This window comes from Phoxinus phoxinus, assembly GCF_949152265.1.
Source record: "Phoxinus phoxinus genome assembly, chromosome: 24".
Taxonomy (NCBI): domain Eukaryota; kingdom Metazoa; phylum Chordata; class Actinopteri; order Cypriniformes; family Leuciscidae; genus Phoxinus; species Phoxinus phoxinus.
Window position 1 is genome coordinate 9,827,589 of NC_136899.1, and position 26,594 is coordinate 9,854,182.

Genomic DNA, 26,594 nt, shown 5'->3' on the forward strand with positions numbered 1-26,594 from the left:
TAAAATGATTTGCAAAAATCAATTGTTTTGTCTTGCATAAAATGCAAAGCATGGATGCGTGCTGCCCCTGTGCTTCTCCATCGATGGGCTTACTCAACACAAACATTCTGCTAATGATATATATCAGCTTATAAACGCAATCTGGGATCATTTCGCTTCGTCGGGTGACGTGAAAATATCAATAATTAACAGCTAAGATCAAAAAGACACTGAGACAGGTTTCAGAATTGGCAATAATTATTTTTTGCCCATGTATAGCTTACATATAATATTTTGTCTTCATTTTTTAAATGAGTAAATCAGTGAGATGAAGTAATTCTGAATCCACCAAACACTTGTTTTCAATGAAGTTTGAATCTGCGTTAATCTGTTCTGTTGCAGACCCTCACAAAATGTGTAGCGCACTTTAGCGATGCCATGTTAATCTGTCAGGCTGTTTGATATTAGTCACTGGTGTGCTGCCATGTGTTCTCAAACAAACATATGTCCAATTAACACAGGCGTTAAAATGACCAATTGCTGTGAGTGAACTCTTTTTTTTATTTTTTTTGCACAGCATTTGCATAACGTGCATTCAAGAACGTTACAATGGCAATGACGACAATTAACATCTTGCCTAGATGTCAATTACCCCATGCCGCAAGCCACAGCAATTATGTCTATGCTAATTAGACTTTATGCTTTTAGGGAACAATTAAATGATTTAGCATGCCTTCGTTGTAAAGCTGGGGGACATCTCCACCCCCCTGAACAACTCGACACACTCCACTGCACATCTTGGCCTCTTGGTTTGTCCCTCCAGAAAACAAGATGGACTTTGTGAAAGACAAAAACAATTTCCATCTGATCTCAAGAGCCTCATTGGTATGACGGGTGCAAATGAAAGTGTGTGTTTAATAATACAGTGGCAGACCGTGCCGTCAGCGTGCCTATTGACGTTAGGATTTGACGCTCGTATCAGACAGCTCGTGCCTGGGATCAAAATAACCTAATGTTTGGTGCATTTAGATGTACTTTACTTATTTGTTGTGATATTGATGTTTTTTTGTGTGCATCTGTTGTTTCTGGGTTAGTTGCATATATTAGCCTACGTGATGATTATAAACAACCAACTTTATTTTATTTTGCTATGTATATATTTTGTTTTAATAAAAAAAAAAATGTTTTTTGTTAATTTAGTTTTTTTCCTTTAACAGTAGGTCATTGTTTGGAGCAAAAAAAAAACAACTGGAATAAAGACATTTTTGAAAAAAAATATTTTATATGTTATGCTATGTGTCCCCCTTTGGAGGACATCGGGACCCATTTATTAAGAAAATTCAAATATATTATAGGGGTCATGAACTGGATTACATTTTTTTTTTTAAATGTTTCCTGAGGTGCACGTATTTTTACTTCAAAAATTGTCACAATTTAGAAATAAATTGCAATTTTCTATCCTGATTTTAGCCCTCTGATTTGAATGCTCTGTTTGTAGCGTGTCTGCTGTGTGACTTTAGAGTAATTGCCCACTGCTGTAATCGTAGAAAAGTTTTGATTTATAGCATTATATTTCGATTTATTCCCAAATTTCCCATCACATGAAGGGTTGCAGTGATGAGCATGTGAACACGTGAATGCAGTGATCTCATCATTGCAATGCCATTTCTGCACTCTCACGAATGCTTCGTTGTGATTACATAACTGGACTTTTGGCAAGTGTCTTGATAAACTCGTGCTGTGTGATTGACAGCTTTAGCGTTTGTAAAGGGAGTGTTCTTTGATCGCTTTTTGTATGTAATTTAACCACAATTTCAATAACAGATTTTTTTCATGCTACTAAGAGAAACAATGTGTATTACACATCATAAATCACTGATCACAGATCAGGCATTAGAATTAACACGGTTACTTGCATAGTTGTGGCGTTGCTGGCAGATCAATATCATAAAAGTCTGTTTGCAAAGTCTGAGCCGAATTTGCGATAACATAATAATCCACAGTGAAATGTACCGAATACAAACAAATAATGCACTGCTGAGACTTTAACATCGTTTAAAGTAAAAAAGAAAAAGAAAAGAAAAACTTTCCTAGCATTAGGATCCTTTGGAAGGTAATGTTATTGATCCTGTGACGATCTTTTATCGTTCTCATGTCACTATTCACTAACACACCAGTAGGTGGCACCAAAGTAGACGTAGGCGTTGATGATCTTCTGCCAAGGCGGTCTTTCGTGGCACTATGACGTCATAGGCTAATTCCACACTTTTCAGATCCTGTCATTTTCTGTCTTTGGTTTCAATAAAATCTGTTTTTGGTATAACAAGGACATTTTGAGTTTTGAAACTTACAGGATATTTTTGTAGTATAACAACCTCACTGTCAAAAGATCAAGGGAAATTTTAAAAAACACGAATAGACAAAAGCAATGTTTTTTAGGTTTCAAGCTTTTTTTAATCCAAACTTTGTATCAAGATGATTCTCAACTATGTTATAAAAAATATAACAGAATTATGTGATATACCATTTTACTTTATGCAATATGCATGTAAACATGGCCATAAATGTAATTCACTTTCTATACAATGCTTTTATACACTGTTTCTAATTAGCATATTCATGTCGTCTTCTGTCAAAATGTAATGGAAAAAGGCATGTAATAATGGTAGTAATAATTAAGGATATTTTCATAAGAATATCTTGTATTTCATAAGATTATTTATATATTTATTTCCCTATTCACATGTCTCAAAAATAACTGATATGCCATGAAGCAAGTCCTAGTGTCCTCTACAGAGGTCATGTATGAAATCAATGTTGTTTTCTGACAAACAATTAGAAAATGAGTCAGATTTAAATGATAATTGCAAAAGATGACCATATTTCAGTGCTCAATTTGATAATTTAGTCATTTTTTAAAGACCAAGGAGATAGAGTTGTCAAGGTGAAACCTCAAATCATTTGGTATCTCTGCAAAGCCCTTAATGTGCTTTCTAAAATACATCAGAGACTTAAAACTGACATGTATGTTGTCAGAGAAATTCAATAAAATGTAACATTCTTTATAGAGGTAATACGTCTATTCCTGGGTCTCAGGAGGATACAACTAAAATCAGTAATGTTACAAGTGAATTTAGGAATCATAATATTATAATGTACACTGTAGGCTACAGTATGGAAAACGAATATTCATTTTGAGATAAAATTTCATGTTGTTGTCAAGTGAGTGTTAGATGATGGCAAAGGTCATTTAAATGTAAATGAGCGTGCACAGTTAAATATTTAATTGCAACTATTACTGCTAAATTAAAAAACCTTGGCCGATAAAGGATATGGTTGGGATTATATTGAGCATCTCTCATATTTTATCCAATTTTATACACCTGCTATATCCTATGTGTGCTTTTAACTAAATGTTTGAAATCATCTGAGTTTTTCATACAAGGCGTTATCAATATAGAGAACACCAGGTCAACCGATCTTTATTTTTATGGCACTTATGTTTATTGCATATCAAATTTGGCATCCTCAATACTGCTTTTAAATTGCAGTCTGAAAAGCTGCCCTCCAGAGCAGCGGCAATAAGCTCAGTGAAAGGTTTGCCATTCTGAGAGTCCTGGTTGTAAGTTGAACAACATAATTCTATGTAATCTACCTCAATAAAATCCATAGACATCGTAAAAACATTACAGCACACGTGGCGGTGGCCTCGGACCTCTGGAAAAAAAGGTCTTGTTTTGGCAAATTTGTGAGTGTTGCTACCATTTACGCTGATCGATACCCACATGTCCCTGTATTGATCCTCACATCTGTGAGGGAACTTGAGAGAATGGATCTGTTTGAGTTTTCATTTAGACCACACATCGGGATCAAGAGAGATCAGCACTAAAGAGACTAGTGAAGGTCTCTCTCTGTAATGCCATATTGGACATGACAGTACAAGAAAAGAAAGATAGAAATGGTCAGAGGTCTTTTCAGTCAGGTTTATTTATTTTCTCGATAGCCCCGTTTATGCATCACACAAAAAAAGCCTTGGTGTTGTTGTGTGCGATAACAGTTATTGCAATTTATTTCAGCGCATCAAGTGTGACTGATGATGTTTACGTTATTTGGCTTAATTGCCAATTTAAATATTTAACTGGTAATTAAAAGCATCCTCAGTCTATGATTACATCATCGAGACAACATAGTCCACAATGCACTCAAACTGCCATGCCGTAACATCAGTCTTTATTTGTCACAGGCCATTTGAAAGCGGTTTGGATTACATCAGGCTTCATTACTGCGCTGTGACAGAGCCCCCCGAAGACATTATGGAAACAATCCTTACCACATAATTTCTCTTAATTACTCAATGTCAGATTGAGCATATTCAAGACCAATCAGTCCTCTCATTTAGAGTCCGTGTGTGTTCATATGTTTTTTTGGGGGGGTACTGGAGGGCTCTTTTTCACACCCCCATCCCCTCCCGTCACACTGACCTCCCAGAGTGCCTAGAGCTTCCTCATTAATCTCTACACGACAGCCCTTGACCATTTGACTGTGCGTGTGACTTCTGCGGAACAAAATCTCCGGCCGACAGACGATGATGGGACTATTCCCAAGTTTCCTTCCTCGCTTTGAAGCGGCACCCTTTTAAATTGACTGACATTATTACCATGTCAGGGTGTCACTCAAGTGCTACCTGTGCGGAATCTGGAGGAAACCAATTAAAATGACTCTTTCCTGAGTTTTTTTTGTGTTTTCTATTCACACTTTGGGATTTGGTCATTTTAATGAATTGTTTTGGATTTTAGGGTTTGTTTAGTCTCTCGATGAGGTGGATGTTTGGGTGAAGAGAATCTGAATGTATCTCTCGTCCCTCTTGTTTTTATTATGTCTTCCATGGCCTCTGATCCTCTCGCAATGTTTTAATCATGATGCTGCTTGTTTGTAATTATAAACACCTACGAGCTACATGTATGAAAAACTGTTTGATGGAATTTGAGCCTATGGGTATCTCCCGTTTGCTTTGAAAACGGGCCCCTCAACATCAAAAGCCGGTCCTCTTTTGAGGTGTCCATGTTGCTTTTTGCATATACCTTTAAGGCCTTGAGTTTTGAACAGCAAGGTCAACATTTGTTGTTGATGCACGGAGTCAAAACGGGCCTCTGAGGCCAGAGGAGAGAGGATTACAACTCTCATCTGCCCATCCCATTTTAAAAGCATAGACATTAAAATGCACCCAGAACATCTGAAGACTTTAACCTTAGAGAATTAATGGCTTTAAAAGCTTTTCCAATCAGAAACTAATCAAGCTCGGCAATGTTGTGCTGTTGTTTATTTTTACTTTTACTAGTTCAGTTTTCATTATTTTTTATTTTATTAACAATTATTAAAAACAATTCATAATAAATTAATGGCATGTGCAAATTCTTATTTCTTTGTTTATAACAACTTTTTCCAATCAGAAAGAAGTTTTATCCTGTTTTTTTTATTACTTTTTAAAAATGTAATTGAATTTTTCTGTTATATTATATTACTAAATATCACAAACAATTATAACAAATTAAAGGCATATGGGAATACTTTTAAATTATTATTTTAAAAATAAAGCCAATCATAAATTAATTTGTTGTAAAGAAATTAATCTGTACTTATTTGCCAAAAATAAAGTTTGCATTGAACGATTCCCGCTTGTTCCGGTCACCTCGTTTCCTCTAACCGTGAGGGTTAGAGGAATAATAAACATGTTTTGTTTTATTTTTTATAATATATTATATTATATTAATCAAAAACAATCCATAATAAATTAATGGCATTCTTGGCTAGCAAGAGTAATAGATTGTTCGAGTGGATAAAATAAACAACAATAGTGGAGTTCAACAGATGCCAAAAGCATGACCAACATTGTCTCTCATGAAGGATTAGGAGCTCAGATTTAATCAAGTAAATAGATCTCAGGACCTCCACATAAAAAACGCATTCTAGTGCTTTGCTTCAAATTAGATATGTTTACAGCTGCTCATACTGTCATCACAAGATTGAAATCCATCATTTTACAAAGTAAACTCTTTACGTTGTCTAAGTATTTATTGGCAGAGACTGGAAATGTGACCTGTTGACCTATTAACCTCCTCCATGTTGTGTGAAAGAGATTTAAAAACATAATCAACTCGAGATCATTTTAATGTAATTGAGTAAAAATGTTTGTAAAACCTTGTGCCCCCAGTGAACAGTTACCTAGGTCTCCTATCGCCTAAGAGAACGATAGTAAAATTCGTTTCAGTTTTGCATTTTTCTAATAGTTTTTCCCCCCTTTATAAATTATATTATTATCAGCATAATTTCAAAATCTCTTCGTATTTTGTGTCTCTCCCTTTTGCTTTACAGGCTTGTGTAAACCTGATGATTATGTTCTCAAGCATGATTTAACATGATTCAAAAACATCTTGTGCTTCAATGGAAGCAAGACCATCTGGGTGTTTGTTCAAAGGAATACAGGATCTCTATCACAAATTTGCTTATTTGAATAATGACCTAGAAATAGTGCAGAATTTAAAATATTTCTTTTCATTTAACATCATAATGTTTCTCTGTTTAAAATTTCTCAAAATCCTACAACTTTCCAGGTTTAAGTTTGATTTTGATTCCCAGATTTTACAATGTGATCTCAGATTTTTGGACCTTATGGTTGACAACTAGGGGTGTGTGGCACTACTAATTTCATTAACATTTAAATGGGTTATTTTGTAATCGATTAATCATACAGATTTTTTTTTTTACTGTATTCTGGGAATTTGTTCAAGCGATTCATTTGAAATAGCCTACTGTAAATTTATGAATCAAACAGTCAAATCCCATACTAATGCCACTGAAAAAAATATCATATATATGCGCTGTGCATTATGGTCATAAACTTAAGCATTCACTTAATTAGTGTTAGCAAATATAGACATGCTGTCTATTGATTCAGTTGATTTTAATAAGTACAAACTCGATCGTTTAGTCATCTAGTCTCGCACATCCCCAGTTTATTTAAAGGAGTCCTTAATAGTGAATTTTGTTAGTAGTTCTGGTATGTATGGATTGATCATAAAAGGCAATTAATCAAATGATACAAATGGGAAGTTTTTTTTGTTATATTTTTCTGTCCTGCTATTCGGAAAAGTCATTGCCCAACCTTTGCTTTATTGAGCGAACTGTATTTGTGAGATGAAGGGTTGCAAGTAGTCTTGTACCTAGTGCTCCTTTGATTTCAAAAGAGAGAAAAAAACGACATGCTTCATGTAGTGTGAATGCTAAAATTGATGTCTTTGACTGACCTTGGTTGCATTTTAAAGCACTTGAATGGTGAAAATATGCATTTTTGACTGAGCCGAAACTTTTCTGTGTCTCCAGAGTAATTCCCATTCACCTGTAAACATGCACTTCTGTACCGGTAAACAAGATTCAATGTAAGAAAAAAAAAGAAGTGAGACTTACTTGATAGTCATAAAGGATTTTTTCATTTCAGTGAGTAAAGATCAAAGCCGTGCTGATTTCTGAAGTAGCACATAGCCTGAAGCACTGAAGCATATATTCACAACAAATCTTGTTGCTTGTGCAAGGTATTACTTTAATTTAACTGCTCTGATTGAAGGACGGGGGCAAAACGATATATAGATATCACACATCTTCTGCATAACCTTATTTGCTATCAAAATAATGTACCACCTGCTCCTTATTTTTTATTTATTTTTTTACTTCAAAATCAGTTTTGCATCAAAATGAAAAATAATTTTCCTTCATCTATAATCCTCTCTAATAGTCAACCACCAGTTTTAATCTTTAGATGCATTTTAAATCCAAGCTGTAATGTCTTAACTCTTTCACAAGGTCAAATATCTTAGCAAATAGAGCTTAAGCTTTGTTTTATATGAACAAAGTACATGATTAATACTGAAGAATTAATCATGCACTATTCATATACAGCAGATTGGGATAGTGATGAGGATTAGATTGATAGTTCCTGGCCTACTTTTTCATATGACATAAATCGACATTGCAGTCTAGCAAAGTACAGCTAAAAAGAAACTTTTAACTCTGTGTAATGTCTGACCAGAGATTGCGAAACGAATATCAATAACACAGAATTAGTTGCATAATTAATTACAAAAGCAATAGTACTTTGAAAGTGTACTTAAAGTAAGGCCTGGTCCATGGGGAGTACAACTTTTTTGTCTGTAGACATACACATGTCTGTACACAATCCAATACATGTAAATTTATACGGCAAATATTGTGCATTTTGCGTGCTGTGACTAAAGTTAAACTCGTGAATGTTTTGACAGAAATATAATCTGATGTATTGTATTTCAGTGAAGCGTGCGCAGTGTGGTTTCTCTGGATGGCCCGCGTGTCTTCAGTACCGGAAGAATCCTCTAAGGACCTGGCCTGACTCATCTGCGTCTGTGACAGGTAAGAAAAGATACCAAACAACTCACAGTAAGACAAGCAGAGAGCTGCCCTGCACAATGCGCCCTATTTTTTTTTTCCCCTTTCTTTTTTGCGGTGACTAGATATTCATTTTCACACCTCACTTCTCCATATTTATGATTGCCCATGAGAACATTTTTTATTTATGTTGACTTCTTTCATAAACTGGACAGCGGGTTCTTTTTTTCTCCATGTGTGTCAAAACAATCTCTGATTTATAATTTATGTGATTTATGATCGCTATAAGCTATCAAAAAGTATCAAAAGAAAAGTTTTTTTGGAGTACAGAGTGATATCATATGCGTTTAAATGGTTTATAATTCACAGTCTGTGATTTGTTGATTAGTCCATGCATCTGAATGACTAATATTTTATTAAAATTTTATTTTTTTAGCTCAACAGTGTGTTTTGTGGGCCTGCAAATTTTGAATTCATATCCACATAAATGTGTATAAAAAATATTTTTAGAGAGAGATTTTGCCTTTAGGGGTGTCTACCTGAATCCTTAATGTGGTGTGTAGTTATGTTATGTTATATAATCTTTGCAGTCTATGCCATGAGCAATGAGTGCCTAGAGAGAGTAAAAGAGAGAGATTTGAGAACATGTTCAGTTCTCTGTTTATCATGTCACCTGACCTGCACTTGGAGCATCTCTCACCTGGACTTATACAGTATTCTGCTGTGGGTGGAATGTGTTGTATGGTGTTTTGTGTAAATGTCTTAAAGGCCCTTGCGCTAATGTTAACGCACCGTGTCCGTGGCACTTGACTGTCATTTTCTGACAACGATACAGTAATGCATCAGTGTGATCTTTTTGGAAGTGGAACGAATTTAAAGCACAACATTAAAATAAAACGTCCAGCATGGTGCATTTTTCCTTTTTTTATGTTTGCACATGATTGGTGATTTGTTAGCCGGTTTGTGGAGCTATTATCATAAAGTATGTCAAAATATTTGAACCGTGCCAATGACAAATGGAACTCACTGTACTTTTATGTAAAGCGCTAGTAGTTTTCACTTACTGTGAGTCTCACCCTATGAGGCCGAGTCAAATTGACTTTCATGTCTGCATTGATTGTAGATATTACACAATGCAAATATGCATCTAAACCTGGCTATTTGGCATAATTGAAGCTGTTTAACAATGCGTTGTGTTCTGCAGAATAACCCACCTTTCTGGATCCTTCCTACTGCATTTAATGCTAAAACATATTGGCAACTGACATTTGTGGACTCCATTAAAAGACTGACAATTACTTAAGGGAAAAACTCTGCTCTCTCCCGCATGTTTGCATTTGATTGTGCTGATAAGCTGCAAATGTGGGTGTTTTTGAGTGCTCGGTTTGAATTACATGTAAAGTGCAGAGCTGTGTTTATTTTGGATAAAATGAATTGATTAGTTGTGGTGAATTATGTTTCTTATCAGCATTTTGTTGGCAGGTGATGAAGTTTACATGACTGTCAGACCTTTTCTTTCTACACAATTGCTGTAAAATTTATAATTCACCAATGTTCCTAATATACACTCAACATTTTTTTTTAACATTCTTAACTTAAATTGGGCAATATTTTTTAATTTATAATTTTATGAATTAATTTTATAATTTGTTTCAGCAGATTTGCTTTAAATTCATTTAAATTTGTGCAATAATACTAGTAGAACAAATAAGTTTATATTTATAGTTTTTTTTCTGCCATTAAGAAAATTACTTTTTATTTAGTATTAAGTATTAAATTAAAGTACACAGATTAATGATTTTAGTTTTTAAAATAATCTGTTAGACTGTATTGCCAAAAATCATGTAGTTTGAACACAAATTGATTTAAGTACTTGATTTTACTCATTTAAATCTGTTGCAAAACAATGTTTTACTTTTCCCTAATTTTTATTGAATCAAACTAAATTGTGGGAAGTTTTTTTTTTTTCTGAATTCTGAAATTAGACATTTTAAAATGGTAATATCCCATGTTAGTTAATGAGGAACTGAAAAGAGAGATGTTTGAATCCAGAGAACTGAAGTGGATTATGTTGTAAGCACTGTTTTAATGGACCCAAACTTATTCCAATTCCAGTCAAAATCTTTAGACCAATCTTGCGTTCCGGAGCTTCTCTGAGATGTTCAAGTCCAAGGTCTTCAGAGATCGACTCATTAGTTTAGCCTGCGGTAGTCGGCTGCTTGGTCTACAGCTTTCAGTCGTGGAACTAGGGCAAATGTTGTGAATCATAACATCTGTCAATCAAATTACTTTAATGAGTCAGATTTGTTGATGAAATCTGGTTGTCACTGGGGCTATAAGAGGTTTTCTCAGGACAGATTAGACCTAAGATCTTTTTTTTTTTTAGTGGAGCCAAACCTCAATCAGACCTCATTGGAGCAATAATATCATGTTCTGAGAAAAAACATGATTTGGTCTGTCAGGAAATGTTCTGGAGAACATTTCAAATTGGAATAATTGTGAATTTGACTAATACAGCACTGTCTGATATAATCTGAACATCCGTTGTTCCATTAACAAGATTGATATCAATCTAAGTCTTGATCTGCCTAAGAGGACAGACATCGAAATCCATTGTTTCTGTACATTTCTCATTTTGGTTAAATGTGAGATTTCTTTGATTTTCTTTTTATAACCCAACTCCCCGCGATGGCACCTAAACGTACACGGCCCTGATTGTTGATTTATGACAAAGTAGCTCAACAAGAGGTATTGTAGTCTAGACCACATTGTTTCCATATGATTAAACCGTGTGCCATTGAAGCCTTACGTCATTCGTGGCATTGTGGTATATTCTCACTAGTACCTCTAAATGAATGTCAACTTGTTTTACTTCTGCTGCAGCCGATCGATACTTCATTAGGCTGAATTGTCTTGTGTCCATGCAACCTTGAAGCTGTGGCTTAATTACCTCCAGTATTATGCAGGGGCTCTGGATGTGAGGCAGGCTCAGCTGTGTCCCCCTCCAACAAAGCCCCTCGGCTTCCTAAAGGTTGGGCTCGGGGTGGGGGCGAAGGGGGGCGGGGATGCGAAGAAGAGGAGGAGGAGGAGGAGGTGGAGATATGAGCCATAGATGCAGCGAAGCTCAGGGGGCTGCCATTCTTTCAAGTCGCCTGGCCGTTTTATTCATTCCAAATGGACGATTGAAATGAGGGGAGATGAACATTTGGAAATGTCACCAAGCTTAGGGTTTGATGGTCTGGCTGTGTGTATTGTGCAGAGTGCAAATCTAATTCCCCGTCTGTCCACAGAAAGGTTTAGGCTTCGAGGAAGGCAAAGGAGAGGAGAGTGAAGGGGGGGAAAAAAATGGAGAAAGCAAAAGGAAAGCACTGATAAATTTGATTTCCACGCACATGCTAGATGCAGTTAGGCAAATTTGGATAATTTAGAATTAATGGCTATCAATGTATCATTCATCTGTAGGCAGAAAAGCCGGTGGAGGAGGGGGACTGGGAGTGCAGTCAAATGGCAATCATGACAAATGACATCCCCTGTCTGAGAGCCACTTCTCCTCACTGGGCTGATTTGTCATCTCCACTTTTGACATTTTTCATCCTAGTATCAAATCACAATGACAGTCTGATATTTTCTAATTCTCTGTAGCCAGGAGCGCACCAAAATAATGCCTTATATATGCTTTTGCTGCACTGGGCTGGAGAAAACTGCACTAAAAATATATCAGACCTTTTCTTTAAGTATAGCATGTATGTTGTTCAAGGAAAATACACAAGAATCATGTTAGAATTAGTATTTAGTAAAAAAAAACATAAAAGTTGCATGATCTTTTTAACCAGTTTATATACAAATTACAAGTAGTATATATTTTACTATTTTTTCAAATGAAACCTCATCTAAAAATGTTTCAGAAGTTTATTGTTATAGAAAACATTTATTGTTTATGGCCTAGGTAGAATAAAGATCTGATCATGACCTTGATCTTCTTGATTTTAGTGCAGTGTGTGTGTTTTTTTTTCTGTGTGATGTAATGCTGTTTGACATTTTAATAAACATTTTTGGGAGAAAATTTAGATAAGCTGTGGATACAATAAAGCTATTATTTAGAACTAAAACGATTTTAATAATAATAATAATATTAAAAGTATATTATGATGAATTGATTGTAAATTTATTTATATATTGTTATTATTGTCAGTAATAATTATATATGTATTTGTATATATGTATGTGTGTGTGTGTGTGTGTGTGTATGTGTGTATACATGTATGTTTTTATTTATTTATTTAAATTTTATTTTATGGTAGACAGTAAACTTCCCCTAATTGAGATTCACCCATGATTTATGGGAATTGTTGATACTAAAACTTTAGTCTAATAAATATTTAAATTAAGTTGAAATACCACTGTGGTGTTAAACTAAGCTTTCCATAAGTCTGAAATGAAGACACATTGTCTTAATACATTTCTATAAAACGTATGCGGTAAGATTAATCTGTAATGCCTGCTGAGTCTATAGCACATCTATCTATAGCACGATCAGAGCGAGAACTGTAGGGCTCATTTGAGTAACATGAAATCTTTATGAGTCCTGCTCAGTGAGGGGAGATAAACATTGGCCAGAATTAGTGTCATTCCGAGCTCCTAAAGTCTCACATTATGTGTGATGTCTCTCCGGGGTGGTGGCAGGCCCTCCAGGAAAGCAGATGGCAACTAATTCCTTTTTTCCTGCAGGTCTCTTTCATTTCATCTGATCCCGATCGTGTCTAAATGGTGTAATTATGCAGCAAGAGGTTTTTGCTGCTTATTGTTTTATGTAATAAATGTCAAGTATGCATGGCTTCACATGATTCGTTAGCATCTGCCGATGCTCCACCAGTGCAGGCCACTGCCTGATTTCTGGCATTAATGACAACTGCAATTATTTCAAATCCGTACATGGACGAAAGATGGTATTTGGCTCTGACAAGGGCTGTTAGGTTCTGTTTTTCTTTCTCTCCATCCATCTACAGTAAGAGATACCGGTATGGAGGTTGACAGGAGCACTGGCTTTCTGGTGCAGGAACACAGTCCCATGGTAAATCAGGTTTCTCTGCGGATCGCCCTTCATGTAATGAAAGCTTCATGTGAGGGAGCTCGGGCCCCGAGCGCCCTCTCCCTCGCTCATTCTGCCATAATCTCTTCCTCTCCCACTCGGGTCATGTCCATGAGTTGGAGTGGATAACCCAAAGAGCCCAAATCGGCCCGCTACCACTGAAATCCATGTTTAAAGAGGCTGTCAGGTTTACGATGGAAAGGAAACGCATGAAAAAGTTGCTACCAGGTCATTTCAGTGCAAGAAACATTGTTTAGAATCAGCTGCAATGATGCGGTGAGGTGGAAGTATATCTGGATTTTAAGTACACTACAGTTCAAATGTTTGGGGTCGGTAAGATTTAAAGGGACAGTTCACCCAAAAAAATCATCATTTACTCACCCTCATGTTTCAAACGTGTAGGAATTTCTTTCCTCTGCTTAACACAAAAGAAGATATTTTGAAGAATGGCAGTAAACAAACAGACCCAAGACCCCATTGACTTCTAGAGTATGGAAAAAAAAAACCCTGTTTGGTTACTGACATTCTTCAAAATATCTTCTTTTGTGTTCAGTAATTAATACAGAGGGTTGGAACAACATGAGGGTGGGTAAATGATGACAGGATTTTCATTTTTGGGTGAACTATCCCTTTAAGACTAAATAAGAAGTCTCTTATGCTCACCAAGGCTGCATTTATTTGATAAAAAAATGCAGTAAAATGGTAACATTGTGAAATATTATTACAATTTAAAATAACCGTTTTCTATTTCAATATATTTTAAACTGGAATGTATTACTGTGATGGCATTACTCCAGTCTTCAGTGTCACATGATTGTTCAGGGTTCTTTAAACTTCAAAAGCATTTATTCGAGATGGAACTCTTTTGTTACTCTTTTGTTTTGTTACTGACACTTTTGCAAAATTTGCATACATATAAATGGTATATAATTAAAAAAGCTCTTAGTACAATAATTGTCTTTGTGCAGTCATTTAGCTTTTTAAGGTGTATCCACCCAGTAGAACTTGTTTGTCCTTTCGACAAGATTATTACCTTGTGTAATAATAGCATGCTAATAACTAAGCCACCAAATTTTCTCAGCTGAACGATTTTCTTTCTCTCGTAGTACACAACTACAAAAAGTACAACTGAGAAATGAGAACAGGCTGACGGGGAACACAAATAAAAAGCAGGAAGCAGGGGAGAGGAAATATCTATGGCAATTCATTTCGGAGCAGAACAGTTTTGTGTTGCGCAGATGGCAGCCATTGCACTTGTTTTTCATATTACTTTTCTCATCCTGGAGGAGACGTGATTGATTTTTCCTGGCTGTGTGATGACTTTCAGTTGGAAAGTTGAGATAGCATCTAACTCGTGCCCAGAACCTCCCAGGCTAATCCGTTTGAAATTCGCCTTGATTGTTTCTGAACTGCCATTTCCAAATTTCTTCCCGCATCTCCACACGCCTGTGCCATTTTTTTTAAAACAGTCGGAGTCTTTTGGAAAACCCTGATTTGACTGAACGGATAGACAGGGGACGGGGGGCCAGTGGTCACCCTCACCTTGGAGGCCTTAGGGAGGTGTATATGTGTGTCGGTGTGTGTAAGTGTACCCCAGCTCACTGCCACCTCCTGGGAGCCGATGTGACTGACTGCTCCTGGCTGCATAGACTTGCACACGCACCATCATTAATGCGTATTATTGCTCTCCTACTGTCAGGCGCTGAGACAAACAGCCACCGCCAGATTCTTGTTTTTTTTTTTTCTCCCTCCTCTCCCTCGTTTTATCCCTCCTTCTGATTTAGACTGCATAGCAGGCAAAGAACACAACCGAATTATTCGGGAGAAGCTTCATTTTTCTGTTATCTCTGCCGACCGGCTGATAACAAAGCTACACGCTAATATGGTTTGATTTGTTTGTCAGTCATTTATCATGTGACCTTTCCCAGTTTCGCTAATACTACTGGAGGATTGTGGAGCGAGATGGAGAAATGAAAGAGGGTTGCCAGATTGCTTTTACAAGTACCGGTGGTCAGCTTTGGCAATTCACGTGCAATACGAAGAGACAGGAGAGGGATTGTTCTCACTTGCATCCCATTTTGTTTGGTTTTTCCCAAAGATGTTTTAATGCATTTCAGTCCAAATTATGTTTTTATAAAAAAAATTCTAATTTTACTAAAGTGCCTGATCTAGGAGGATCACATATTATCTAAGAGGATCACATATTATTACATATATTATCACATGTATCTTAATGTCTGTCTAAATCATAGCTTTAAGTATGCTGATTCAGAAAGGAGGTAAATTAGAATAAAGAGGTGAACTTGGATGTGTGTGTGTGTATATAATATATATATATATATATATATATATTTGGACATTTATACAGAAACCAAAGGGGAATTCAGCAGTCAATTCATTTTCAGTGCATCTCCTGAATTGATTTAGAAATGGAAGTGATATTGACCTGAACCTGAACAGGGTCAGTATCAATCAAAATGCTAATTCTAGGACTCTAGGTTGGTAAATAATTATGAATTGCATGATGGCCTAAGCAAGCTAAATCCATTGATTTTTTTTTTCTCTCTCCCCCAAATATATCATCATCAAATATGTCATCTATGTTTTCTAAAATTTTTACATCAATATATTAATTACTATTTTATGATGTTTTAAAAAAATTGGAGATTTTTATAATATTTTATGATATTATTTACTTCAGATATTTGTCACAGTAAATAATATATATATATATATATATATATATATATATATATATATATATATATATATATATATTATAGGGTTACCATATAGCACAACCTATTTTATTTAAACTTCCTATTAATTTATCTCTAAATGATTTAGTTATGTTTTAGTTTACATGTAAACATATAATGCTCAACAAAGACAGCCAGACCTACAACATTTCTCATCAGTGTCAAAACCTGCCAGCTACTAGTCAGCACTGCGTTGCCATGGAGACCGGGTCAGGAATAAGCCTTTACTTCTCAGATGTCCAAGACATGCTGATGTCACTTGTGGAACTATGAATTTTGAATACAGGTCAGGAGATGTATATCGGGGAAATAAGCTGGGAAATGGACCATAATGGCAGCCTGCGTTCATAGGTCTTTGAAATTCATGATTCAATCTTAAAAACAGCCATTTTCGATGACCTTTTTATTGCTTTTAGGTGTAATTTTGCGTATAATTCGAGAAACGGACCTATAGAAAGAGGAGAAATGAGAAAGAGGGAGATGAAATGAAATGAAACCAGATGAGCATTTTTAAGTAATATATGTGAAGGAGAAAAATAATAATACAGTAAAACGGTAAAAACTTTGCAATTGTAAGTAGCTTTTATTGAGGACTTGAGCTCTTATAAGTATCTTAATTTCAATGCAATTTAAGCCAACAGGATAAATACTTACTGTATTTTGCCAGATTTTAATAATGAGGATATTTTGAAATGGACAAAAGAAAGGGTTTATGTGGATAATAGAGATTTGTCATAAACCCTTCAAATGGATCAAGTGCTCCAATCTTGTTGTGCTTCTTCACCAGATCGGTCTTAAGAATTTAATACTGTAATGTCAACACATGGATGTTTATTTTCCATTTCATAATTGATGTACAGGATGATGATGATTTGGTGTTTTTAAAAAAAAAGTGATTTTGTTTTTATACATGATTTTAAGGTGAAAAAACAACAACAACAACAACAAATGTAATCGATCACTCAGAGTTTGTCCAGTAAACGTGTGTGATCTATTTTGACTTCATTTTTTTTTAATCCGCCACATATCTTTCATAAATGAATGGTTGTTCTCACCTTGAAGCACCCCGTCCTTCATTTAATTGTCATTAAATAATTCAAACAGCGTATTGATTGCACTTCAGATTTGACCCCTATATAAATTTCTCACCTGATGGCTGACGACGGCTTCCTAATCAGAAATGTTTTATCTAATGGCTTACAGAAATTCATCACTTATTCTCTCAATAACGGCGTTTTATGACAGGATCCCTATCATCCTGTCTCCTCGGTTTCACCCTTTCCTGACCTTTGTGACGCCCAAACGTGTCTGGGTTATATATTTTCCGTCCCGAGCGCAGTCCTCGACCATTAGCTAGTCCCTAAACCGCTAGTGAAAAGGATCAACTCGGAGCATTTCTACAGTTCATTCATTTTGTTGCTCCCCAGTGATCAGTGGGCCTGCCTTTAAATCCCTCTTTTATTGTACACTGCACTGACAGAGGCAGCCTTGTCTTTCATTTCCTTGATGTGCTTTGTACAGCTGTATGGCCTTTGTTTGTATTGATACTAACATTACCATAAACCACCACCCAGGGGCCAGAAACAATCGACTAACTCTTACCAAATCCAATACACTTTAGCTTCTCAACCTCTAAGTTTGAGTTTGGTTTGGATGGCACACGCCGCATGCGGTCTGAGCTCGAGCTGGCGAGTGGAGAGCCTCCGCGAACGAGTGTCAAGAGGGAATCGAATCGGTCACATAGATCACTGTCTTGATTTCTGATGACTCAGATTACCCAATTTTTTTTGTCTCTTGCCACTTCAGTGCTTCGTTGGCTCTCACCTTCTGTTCAGGTTCAACAATAGCGGGATTACTCTTTAAAAAAAAAAAAGGAAAAAAAGCAGCAGTTCTGTGCAGAAAGAGGGATTTAGCAGAGATGAGTATTTAAAATGAACCGCCTTTGAAAAGAGGGACATTAATTATCGCCCCTGCAAAAAGAGTCACAAACGCTTTACTCATTACCAATGGAAATGCGTGGGGGTTTTGTGGGGGAATTTTAAAAAAAAGTTTCTTGTATTGTAAATGCAAAATGGTGCCTGACCCTTTTTTTGTGTTCTGCGTAATGGGAGGGTCATATTCTTTTTGGAACTTGGTGGGATCCCGGAGTCAAGCTTTGTAAAACGGGGCCATTGAGAGTTCAGTTTCCGATACATGCTTCAAAGGCGTCAGCTGCATCTTTGATGTGGCCTCTTAAGTGAAGTAATGGAGGAATTGTGGCAGGCTGAAAATAATGGAGGTGAATCTAGCGTCATTACATGCTTCATTTCTTCAAACATTCTAATCCCTCTGATTCCACACATTTATGCTGTCATTCTTAGCGTGCATCAATATTTATTACTATAATGCATTGTGTTTCGGCCCTAATGCTGAATGTACATGCGTTTGGTGACTTGTAGTGCCCTCACTGGCCATGTATGAGGCAGAATAGTCTTGACTCTTGTGCTCTTGTTTAATCCAAATGTTCCAGATGGAATATGTGCATTTTATTTTGCAAAATATATAATAAAAAGCTGAAATACAGTGTCTTGTAAATCCATGCTTAAGATTTTAGAATTAAGATGAAAAGAAATGAAGCGAGGTACTGCCTCACTTTTTTAGTTTCGTTAAAACTGTATATATTTTGAAAAATGCGGCTTGTAGTATGAAAGAGTATCAATAGCTTAATATCAATATTTTAGAATTATGATTAAATTGAAGGGTTTGTTGTTTTTTCATTTAAAGCCACTTTTTATCACCATGAACTATTAAGACTATTATTTTTCTCTGTTTACTCATATATTTGTGTACCTACCTACCGGTATATATTTTATAGTAAACAGTATTGAGTCACTTTTTTGTTTCTTTTAATCATAAGACATGTAGAAATTCAGTTTTTAAGAAGACAAACGCTGATGTGAGGGTAATTTAAAATCTAAGTGTGCCTTGTCTCATCATGTTTTGTTGTGTTTGGGAGCTATCATTCATTGGACTGTGTGAGACGCAGCAAGCTTGATGATAACTGGGGCTCCTTAATCTGTGTCCGCCATCTCCTCTGATGTGAATGCTTTTAAATGACATTACTGAATCAGACTCCATTCTCCAGGTCTCAGCGGCAAAAGCCTCATTTATTGTACTTAATGTGCAGATTTATGTAAGGAGACAGTGGTCAACATTCATAAGATATCATTCCTTCTCTCTTTCTCTCTCAACCCCCCCCCCCCCCCGCTTCACCCTCCCACCCACCTCTATTTCTCGCTGTCTTTCTGCTCTCTTAGATTGAGCTCAGCATGCAGTGTAGGGTGACTGAATGAAACAGGCCAATAGGAGGCATAGGTAGACCGTGGAAATTAGAAATGCTTTAGGACCAGCCTTTAACAAGACAATGACTTTCAGAATGCAGTGCAGCAAACCAGACAGAACAGCGGATCATGCATGCGTTGTATAAATATTTAAAAATTGGTTAAAAAAATATAATATAATGTGCTGTGTATGCATAGTTTACATGTATTCATTTTCCCCTGTTGGTTTAGTGGATAGGTTTAGTTTTTGCTAATATTTTCATGCGTTTTAAATAAAACAAATTTCTAAATATTTATTAAATATAAACTTTTGACATTTGCACGTTTTCATTTAAATATTTACCACTTTAGCATTTCTACGTAGTATTTAGAATTATAATTTTTGTTATTATCATAATTAATATTATGTGTTTTTGTGTATTTTATAGTCTTATAGGGTCCTTGCCCAGATTTTATTATTCAGATATTTCCTCCAGAATTGAGATCATATTTAGGTTTTTCCTTTGTGAGAATACTGGCAGTGCACTAACACAACACATTTCTTTCTTTATTCTTGAAAATCCTCCTTGAAGTGATATTTTGTTCTTATGATGAACAGTGTACATTTATTTTTTCTGATTTATGAGAAGTATTATACACAATAAATGGCCAGAAGAGAGAAAAATCCTAAATGAAACTCGGTACAACTGCTTCCCATGATGCTTCTTTGACAGAGGGTTCGTATTATCATATCTTACATGCTTAAAATATGGTGAGCTTGTCACAGCATTTATGAAGGATAAGATTCACTCCCATTTAGATGGCTCATGACTAAAAGGGAAGCTTAGATGCTCGGTTGGAGAACAAAGAGAAGCCTTGTAGGAGAAGTGTGAAGACGACATGCTTAATTACATCAGCTGCTGTGAAGACCAGTGCCGGTCTTTAATTTATGATGGTGGTGGGAGAGGAAGACTGGGAGGCCAGAGACAGAACTGAGAGGAAATGATTCAAAAGGCAGAGGAAGAATCAAAGAGGTTTGAAATGATGGAACTAAAAGAAAAATGCTGCACTGCCTCGAACTACCTTTAGAATCAGAGCAAGTCACTGTATTATTAAATTCAAGATGTTTTGTTAATAACTAGACTGCATTTCCTGAAGTAAATACCAGTGCTTGTATGGCAGCAAAAGGAGAATGGTAAAGTTTGAGCTGGCTTAGGTTTCAGGTTTTATTTCCTGTTGGGCAAAAAACACATTTACAGTCTAAAGGCAGCTAAGAACGAAAAGACCAATCATTTGATATGCAAATACAGGTAGATATGAGAATGAAGACCAATCAGAATTCAATATGCAAATTTTACAATGAGGTCATCACTCTAGTCTAGGTTATATTTGGAATGCCGAACATTTTATAGGAACATTAGAGCATTTGCATATAGGAGGATTTTCAAACTTTGTTAAAATAAATAAATCTGCACTAATAAATCTGGAATTTTCTGGAAAGTAAATTGAAATGAAGTCTCTTTTCAGTTTGAATAAATTAAAATAGACACATTAAATAGTGGTTTAATATTTAGGGTTAAGGTATTTGGAGATGATATGAAAAAAGATGAAAAGTAAATGCATTATCTTGTCAATTTGTTTCATAAAACCCCTGTTTTTCTGTTTTCAGATATGGCTAAAATGTATTTATATGGGTCTCAGACATTATTTATAACGTAGGTGGCTGCTGGGTATTCATCTAAGAGCCTGTATCTTCCTGAGCTTAGCATGCTGGGATAGAAAGACGTGCTAGAGCCTCACACCTTTAGCCCGGGTATCAGTATGACTGCGGAGTCTCCATGCGACGTGCTTTAAAGATGAACTGTTCGGTGTGATCCGAGCCTGTACGGGGTGGAAGGCCTCGGGCGAGGAATAAGACATGCTCTGCTTCAGGTGCAGTGTGGAAAGCAGAAGATGAGCTCCATTGTCTTCTCTCTCTCTCTCGTCTCCTTTGCAGAGGTAAAGAGCAGAGGAGCATAATGGCCTGTGTTAGCCTTTCTCGCGCGGCTAGCCGGCCCTGGCGTAATGCTCGTAGGTTAGACGCTTAAAACCAGAGGGCATTTAGATCAGAGGACATTTGTTCCCCCAGCTGTCTTGCTGTGGCCTAGCGGGGCCCCTACGTCATTTGTTTCCCATTTTTGTGTCAAAAATTTCGCATCTGGGGAGGAGTACTTTACCCTCAGATTTCATTTATTTCCCTAAACATACGTTCAGCCATTGTTTTTCCTCTCCCTCTCTCGTTTTTCGCAGTGGACTCCATTGCTTCAGTAAGATGGATGGCGAGTGTGTAAAGGAGCTGACATCACAACACTTACTGGGAGGCAGCGCGAGCAGCCCCCCGGTGACCTGCAATTCAAGCTCCAGATTATGGTTGTTCATTGTTTGTTTCTCCTCCTCGTTCAGGCTCGGCGACAGAACGCTGTCCTAACGGCGCACACAAATTAAAGCCTCGTAACTAAACCTGCGAGTGAGACTTGTCTAGTACCATAAAGATCGGTTTATTCTTAACCCATTCGCTCAGTTTTTATGATTGTGGTTGAATTGAATTATCATTAAAGCCATCTGCGATATCAGACAGCTGATGTTTGTGCAATTCCTGCATTTATGCAAGTGTTAATGTATTATTAAAGCAAACACTAAAGACAGATCAAATTGAGTTCTTCAGCCTGGCAATGTACGAATTCAAAGCAGCATTTCATCACCATTTTCTGCTTGTATAACTTAGCATCTACAGTATTATGGCTTTTTGAAATTCGCCCATCACATTTTGCTTGAACTGAAGCTGAAGTCCGCTGTGTGTTTTTGCCAGACGGGGTTGCAAAAGCGAGTGCAAGATTGACTCGTATCAATGATTTATAGTCCCCGTGTGATTGGATACTCATGGTTTTCACATGGCCAACAATCTGTTGTGGTGTGTTATATATAACTGATAATTTCAGTTTCCACTACAGCATAGAATAATGTAGATTACTAGCTTGGTTCTGTCGTTCAGCTCTTGTGAAGTGGGAACATTGACTAAATGAGCCAAATCAGACAGAATGAAGCATTTGCACTCACTCAGAAATTATATCTAATGCACAGATATATTCTTAACCAGTGGTTTCTCAACCTCAAAAAAATTGGCTGTAAGTATGTCCTGTTCTAACATCAGGGCAAAGAAAAACTGGAAAATGCAAATAATTAAAATGGAACTAATTGTAGTATCATGCATGGGGATGCATAATATATCAGTCCTATGTCTGTGTTTTTATTTAGACTTAAAAATAAAATGGTATTTTACTATGTGAAGCCGAATTTTAATATGGGCAATTTATTGTCATTGGGCATAACATGATAATTATTGTAAATTTATTTTGTTGCATCCCTAATCATGCATTTATCTGTGTTTTAGTTGACGTCAAAGGCCTTGAGTCTAACCAGACTGTATTTTTGTTCACTTTTGTGATACCAATTTTTGTACCTTTTGTATTTGATTTAATATTTTTCTGAAAATTCATCGGCCACTGAGCAGAAGCAAGGCAAATTAAGCAGAACCTCCAAAAAGTGCTAAATGCAACTAAATATATTATCATGCATAGTACTGTGTAAAACATAGATATGGTATTGATTTTGGATATTTAATTGTACTTGTTTGTTTTATCTTTACATGTACTGTATATTACTTTTTTAATGACATCTAATGTTAATCTTTAAAAGCACGAATAATTTAACACTGTTAAATCTTTAGCAAATCTCACAATATACATTTTTCATACTGTACATTATAATGTTGTGGTGACTAAATTCACAAGTAGCATTTAAAACGATTGAGTTTAAGTTTTTAGTGTTTTTAGTTTTATTTAGATTAAATCGTATTTTAATATTGACCATAATATAAAAAAAAGAAATCTTGGAAAATGAACATTGCTGCATCCTGAATCATGCATAATATAATTAGACTATGCTGTTTTATTTTTAGAATATTAATACATTTGAGTGTTTGATTTTAGTTTACATTTGTATGATAAAAATTGTAGTACTGTTGGGTGCCATTTGAGTTGAGAACAACTGATATACAGTATTTTAGTGCAAATCCATCTGTCACGGGGCAGAAACCAGGCAAATTGGGTAGAACCTCATATGGACAGGCTGCTTGACATTTTCGGTTTTCTCTTGTATGATAAACAATTTTGGTACTGTGTTGCGGTGCACCTCGATGTCCAATGTCCTGAAGCAAAATCAGTTGAGAAACACTGCTCTAAACAACACGTTTCTTTCTAGTGTTGATGAGAACACCCAGGATTTGACTAGTTCCACCATACAAATGATAAGGTGAAGCTTTCATCAGAATATATCCCCCGCTCTGGCTGTCCTGCTGCTGTTGATCTGATCTGGGCCAGTCGGTACTTGAGCAAAGAGGCTTTGGACTTCACATGAACAGCAGGTGTGCTGCCCTCTGAGTCAATTTCCCACCTATGGCTACATCCCACGGCGACTTCTCAGCATTGCAATATCTAGCACTGATATTCCTACCTCCTCTGAGGTCACGCTATATATTATTGTAGTGCTGTTTGGGAGATTGCACTTTTCTTTTTTTCTTTTTTTTACATCTGAACCATATTTTGTCTGATTGTGCTGTCTGACTTTTTTGTTGTTGCTTGTTTTGTCTTGTTTCTGTTCCAGATCCTCCCACCGCAGCTTTAGCTAACGGATTTAACATGTTGCTTTTCTTATGTAAGCCATTATGAAAATAATGCCCACTGACATACTTTTCTGACTGTGTTGTTGTGGATCAAATATGATTTATTAATTATCAGATCTGTTTCCATTGCGTTTATGGAGTGAGGAAAAACAGAAGAGAAAGCGGTTCGTGTGTATAGAAGGCTGAGTATCCAACGCTGAGCTACGGTCTTCAGTTGCCCTGAGATCTCCATGGTACCACTTCATCTTACACTCTTAATGACTTAACTCATCTAATTATTTGTTCAGTGAGAAGTCAATTAGGAGATTCCCAAGGTCTTGAGCAACTGCTGATGTGAGAGATCAGTGAATGTAAGGTGTAGACTAGCACAAAAGAGGAACGAAATGTCTCAAAATGACCACTATGATATTACCACAATGGTATTTAGTTTGTTATGGAATTAACTGGTTCATAATTTTAATGGGAAAAATATGAAACCGCTGAAATGATGTCATTTACAATCATGTTCAGTCTGTCTTTGTTGTTTCTCTTCGGTTGTTTTCAAAAATGCGCTGGAATTAGTTCAAAAACGAGGCCAGAACGTATTGTTCATTTTCATGAGCCAAACTGAGCATCAATTTGAATCCAGCCTCACATTCAGTATTAATTTCTCATCAGCTTAGAAATAATCTCTATTAGTTTGGATTTACTGACCCATTAAAGCTGATTTTTGCTTGTACCATATGTAGATTTAACATTAGCAAGTAATCCCGAGCTTGTCTGCTACCGAACGCTCCCCGCACATGTGTCTTGTCAAAACATAATCTCACATGTGCGATCATATCATTTTTTTTTTTTTTTTTTTTTCGGGCAAATAAACAAGTCGTGACAAAAACAAAAGCATCTTTGCCTCGGGTCCGCCGTGTCAACATCAGGCACAATGCAAGCTAATTGTTTACATGTTGAAAATAAAGATTTTTCTCATTTTCATCAAAGCAAATGTTCTCATTTGCGTTTAATTAAAAGTGAAAGCCTGGTAAATCTAGGCATCGCATGGGCGGTGCTTGAAATAAGCAGACTCACAAAGGTCACGCTATGAAAGAAAGGCTCATCTGTAATGATCAGGCGTTCATAGAGAAATAAAGAGAGAGCGAGGGAGATGGAGAAGTGTGTATGCGGGGAGCAGCCTCACAAATTTCGTAATGTGTGTAGCCACATGGCTCAACTTTCAAAGGGACTAATTAATAAAACAGCATTGGCCTCCTCATGTTGCTTGTCAGTGTTGACAAAAGCAGGCCTGTTAAGCTCCGGACGCCCTATTCCCCTGCCAACTAACTCAAGCCGCCAAATGATGGGAGGCCCTATTTTGCCACGGGCAAGGCAATCGCTAATCAGCTGTTAATGAGCTTAATTAGACGTTAAAATATCTCATATCAAACAGGTCCGTATTTGACATGTGTCTGATGCGCTGTCAAGCTTGCTTTGAAAACGAGCTTCATCCAAATTAGTATAATTACTAGATGTATCTGTATATTTATTATATTAAACAAGTGTTTGCTTCTTACATATTTAACAAATAATTTCGATTTATGTCTGAAGTCTTACCCAACTTGTTTTTCTGTGCGGAAGTAAGCCAATGAGTAAACAGGCTCATTGGAAAAACTAGCATGTGGTGACATTTCTGCAAAATATTGCAGTGCTTATTGTGTATTTCGAGACACTTTCAAAGTGAAAGCGTGTTTGTGGAAGTAAAATAATGGCAAATGATTTTGAAACAAAAAAGATTGTTGAATTGCACTACTTTTTAGGGCTTGTCTTTTTATGGACTGAAAATCAACATGGTTGCAGATTTAAGCTGTAAATATTTACATGATTAAAAATTCCATAATCCATATTCACCTTTCAGATTTCACTTCCAAAATGTTCTTTCAGTTTAAAAATACAACCTATAATATTCGACAGGCAATTTTTCGGTCCATTTTTATTTCGCTTTACAAATTCAGTGGTTCAAATTCGACAGAAATTCAATATTTCACATCCGGGAACTGAAGGAATAGCAGTAGATTACCGATTCATAATGTCTATCTGCTGTTAGTCAACCTCACCAGCAAGTGGTGCAAGCGGCTGTTGACGTAGACCAGAGCAATGGGTAGAGACAGTCATTCATTCATGAAAACGGATTTACTATTAATAAATTTATTAAAAGCGGCAACTATTTGCGATGATTATCAGGGCCAGTATATGGAAAAGCTAATAAAGACACAAAAGCTGTGTTTACATTTAAGTCTTCACGGTTACTTTTGTACATGTAAGCAGCTTTCTCTACCGTGAATGAGATTATAATGTTATTCCCC

General features: G+C 36.3%; 1 long non-coding RNA gene across 3 annotated transcripts in view; it reads left to right on the forward strand.

Annotated features, from left to right (window-relative positions):
* The window catches only part of LOC306992413, a 115,700-nt gene that overhangs the window by 22,014 nt on the left and 67,092 nt on the right, over positions 1 to 26,594 (forward strand). For all 3 annotated transcript variants that reach the window (XR_013796275.1, XR_013796276.1, XR_013796277.1), the window contains exon 2: positions 8,320 to 8,418. This is a non-coding gene — a long non-coding RNA (uncharacterized lncRNA). The remainder of the gene's footprint in view (positions 1 to 8,319; positions 8,419 to 26,594) is intronic.